This window comes from Quercus suber, unplaced genomic scaffold, assembly GCF_002906115.3.
Source record: "Quercus suber isolate HL8 unplaced genomic scaffold, Cork oak 2.0 scaffold_112, whole genome shotgun sequence".
Taxonomy (NCBI): domain Eukaryota; kingdom Viridiplantae; phylum Streptophyta; class Magnoliopsida; order Fagales; family Fagaceae; genus Quercus; species Quercus suber.
In genome coordinates this window covers 1036227-1040636 of record NW_027069577.1, presented here as the reverse complement: position 1 = coordinate 1040636, position 4410 = coordinate 1036227, and positions in this window count along the sequence as shown.

Sequence of the window (4410 nt, the reverse complement as noted above, 5' to 3'; positions counted from 1 at the left end):
AAAATATTTTGCACACCTTGATCACCGTCAACTCAGCCTAAAATCAAACAATAACACATATCAGCCAATCTCAAAACCAAACAACAACACAGATATGATCTCTGATCCAATGCTCATGAATCTTATCTATCTTTCTTATCTATTTGACTATCTTGGTATTTCTTACTCTAAAAGTAAAGAGTGAACGCTTATGAGTTGTGAGTGTCGCTTTTTATATTATATTTACATTATATGTGAGCAAGTGTGTATCTAATACTGATTGTGTACATTATTATTATTATTATTATTATTATTATTATTATTATTATTATTATTATTATTATTATTTGTGTGAACTGTGATGTGTGCGAATGTGTGCATGTGCAGTATAAATATAGTATAATTTAATCAATACAGAAGGTTGTTTCATTTTTTTTTAGAATATTAAGTATTTTAACACATACACACGGGGAGGGGGGAGAAAATCTTAAAGAAACTGATAGTGGTATATATTCAAAAGGGCTTAACTCTTGGATACACAGCACAAGTTTTAAACCTCTTTAACTCATATTCATTTTTCAACATGGATTAACTCACTATTTTTTCTTTTGAGAATATGACGTATTTTAACACACACACACACACACAGAGGAAGAGGGAAAAAGGTTTGTTACACACACACACACACAGAGAGGAAGAGGGAAAAAGGTTTGTTACACACACACACACACACAGAGGAAGAGGGAAAAAGGTTTGTTACATGTGTATGTATTGTTATCATTTTATCAATACTTTATATATATATATATATAACGTTAGTGAGTCAAGAAAAAAAAATAGTAAAATTAATGATTGTTTAAATATTTAATTGGTTAAGTAGATACTTAGTGTATTATTTATATATGAGTGAGTGTGATTGTGTGGGTCAATAATTAATATAGTTACAATGGGTTGAGTTTTTTCATTTAGTTTAAAATATTTTTATAAAAAATATGACAAACAAATAATGACAATTGCATGAAAATAAAAATGTAATACAAATTTAACAAAATAAAATGGTCACATTTACCCACGTTGACAATAGATAATTACAATTAATAATGAATTATCATGTAATAATTTTGAAATATCAAAATTATTAGAAGTAAATTGTAAAACTTCATGTATTTGAGTTTTTTTTTTTTCATGGGCCAATAACTCAATGATTCAAATTCTTTTTTTATCAAAATTTATTTCATTTAAGTTTCTTAATGACCTCTCTAAATTTTTTTTTTTTTGAAACCATCAGTGCTCATACTTATATATATATATATATAATTTACTTATTAGGAGAGATAATATGCATATATGTGACATGTGACGTATGTGATACATCATAAATTTGCTAGCAAATAATTTTATGTATCATGTATGGAAATGGGTATTGAAGTTGGAATTTTTGGTATTCACAAAAAGCCCATTGGCCCAACAGCCGTAGACTTCAAGTTGCATTTATTTAACATTTTAACCGTTTAAGCCGGCCTTCCTGGCAATCAAAACGCATATGTAAGTTATCGAAATTATCATTATCGAGCATATGTAACTATCTTATTTTAAAAAATAAAAATTCTTTGATTGGGTAATACAATTAGTTGCATTTGCGTTTAAGGGTCCGTTTGGTTCCCGTAAAATATTTTCCTGAAAATAGGTATTTTCTGGAAATGTTATTTTCCAAAAAAGGAAAATATTTTGAAGTGTTTAGTTGTATTATGAAAATTGTTGTGAAAAATATTTTCATGTGTTTGGGTCTATTAGGAAAATACTATTTTCCGGCAACAAAAACAACAACAGCAGCAGCAACAAATTGATTCCGGCGGCGACAACAACAACAACAACAGCAACAACAACAATCAGTTCATCAAAAAAAAAAACAACAAACGGCGATGGGTCTGGTTTGTGGATCGGCAATGGGTTGCTCGTGGGTCTGGGTTCGTTGTGCTCGTGGGTCGTCTGGGTCTGGGTGAAGGCGATGGGTTGCTCGTGGGTTTGGGTTCGTCGTGCTCGTGGGTCGTCGTGCTCGTGGGTCGTCTGGGTCTGGGTGAAGGCGATGGGTTGCTCGTGGGTCTGGGTTCGTCGTGGGTCTGGGTGAAGGCGAGGTGAAGGCGATGGGTTCGATCGAGCTCGGAGGCGATCTGGTGTCGATCTGGAGCTCGTTGCTTGGAGTCGATCTTGAGTTCTTCAAGTTTCTTGGCTCTCTTTCGTGCGTTCTCTCTCAACTTCTCTGGCTCTCTCGGTTGTTTCTCTCTTTTGTGCGTGATGTGCGATTTCCGGAAATGATTTGAAGGTAAAATAAGTGGCGATGGGTTGCTCGTGGGTCTGGGTTCGTCGTGGGTCTGGGTGAAGGCGAGGTGAAGGCGATGGGTTCGATCGAGCTCGGAGGCGATCTGGTGTCGATCTGGAGCTCGTTGCTTGGAGTCGATCTTGAGTTCTTCAAGTTTCTTGGCTCTCTTTCGTGCGTTCTCTCTCAACTTCTCTGGCTCTCTCGGTTGTTTCTCTCTTTTGTGCGTGATGTGCGATTTCCGGAAATGATTTGAAGGTAAAATAAGAGCGTAAAATCATTTCCGGGTCAAAGGCGTAAAAATGGTCAAACTGAAACTAATTTTCCGGAAATTAAAATTTTCCTCCTCTACCAAACACTGGGGTCAGGTGGTAAATGATTTCTGGAAATCATTTACCACCAAAAAAAACGGACCCTAAGTATTCCAATGCCTAGGGTTGCATTGGGTTGGGCTATGGCCTAGAATCATATGAAACGGACATTGAGGACTGTGCTTCAAGGCCCCAGACGTCTTCCTCCCGGTGGGTCTACGCATTTTAAAATAGTAAAGTCAAGTACAGCTCTCTCTAATTTAGTTTTTTTTTTTTTTTGAAATTGGAGATATTAATTACTTGAAACTAAAAAGTAGTTTTACTAATTGATTTTTCTTATCTTAAGTGGGTAACCTAGGATCTCATGAAATTTTACAATAGTTTTCCAAATATAGAAGCATAAAAGAAAATATATCAAATTATCTGTTAGGTTCTAAAAGTTTAGAACAATTGGCAAATCGTAGTCACAAACTTGTCTAGATATAGATTTTAGAGTCTATAGGTATTATTAGACAATGTTCAAGGTAATACAGGTCAAGATTCAAGAATATACAAAATTAAATTGTATATATTTGATTTTGTGTGGTATAGAGAACGATCAGCTAGAGCTAATACATGATTGATGCCAGATTCAAGAATATACAAGCTGCAAAAAGAAGAGTTCAGAAACTGCCTGGTTTGATCGATTGAAAGACAAGCTCAACCGATCAAAACACGTATTTGCATAATTCTATTTCAGCCCAAACTTTATTAAAACGTATTGGGTTTCAAGTAAAACACTACTAGTATATAAAGGAAACCCTAAACACATTTTTATTAGGCTTTTCAGAGAGAGAAGAGTGTGCCTCTTTTGTAGATCTAGGGTTTTGTACCAATAAGCTCTCTCATGTCGTCTACCGATGTTATTCCTTGAAAAATCTCAAGATTCAGTGTTGTAGAAATTGCTACCTTCTCTAGTCATTAAAGGTGCTGATGATCTAAACCTTTAAGGGTGGTTTTGGAGTCACAAACAGGAGAGTTTATATTTTTTAACATAAATGTGGGTGCTTGTGTTACAAAGGCCTAATAGAGAAGGAGTCCGCAGATTCGAAGCTTGCACGTGGTCGTGTTAGTAAGTTCTACATGTGGTAGCAATAAGATGTTAGTGGTCTAAGTCTTATTGTAAACTTCGATTCTCTACAGTGAATTTGCTTTTTGCCATAAGGATAGCTAGGTTAAATCCTCTCCAGGTTTTTTACTTGTTTGATTTTCCTAGGTCATCATATCGTTTTGTTATTTATTTTTCCGCTGCTTTACATGATATGACTTTATTGTTTTAACCTAGATCTAATTAACAAACTTGTTAATCAACTTGGCTTAATATTAGGTTGAACAATCTTGTTTACAGGGGTCTAAAACCTAACAAGTGATAGTAGAGCGGGTTAGCTCTTGATTTAGGTTATTATACCTAGAGTTGATCCTTGATCCTTGTTATCATTGATAATTTTAAGTGTCTTAATGTTTATGATTGTTTTGTTTTAACGTAGATCTGAATAATAAACATAAGTATTCACTTGGTTAAATAACTAGGTTAAACAACTTGTGTTAAGGGGTCTAAAATCTAACATTATCAATTACTGAATTTTTATGTGTTTCAATTTTGTGGATTTCTTTTTATATTTCATCATAATTCAATAATCAAAGAGAGTAGATTTGAATCTTAAGGTTATGGTAAGAAAGACTAGGATGTACTAGTAAGACTATAAGATTCTTGACAATTCTTTTAAGTATTTTGAAATAGCTAGGTCAAGGTTTTACTGGAAC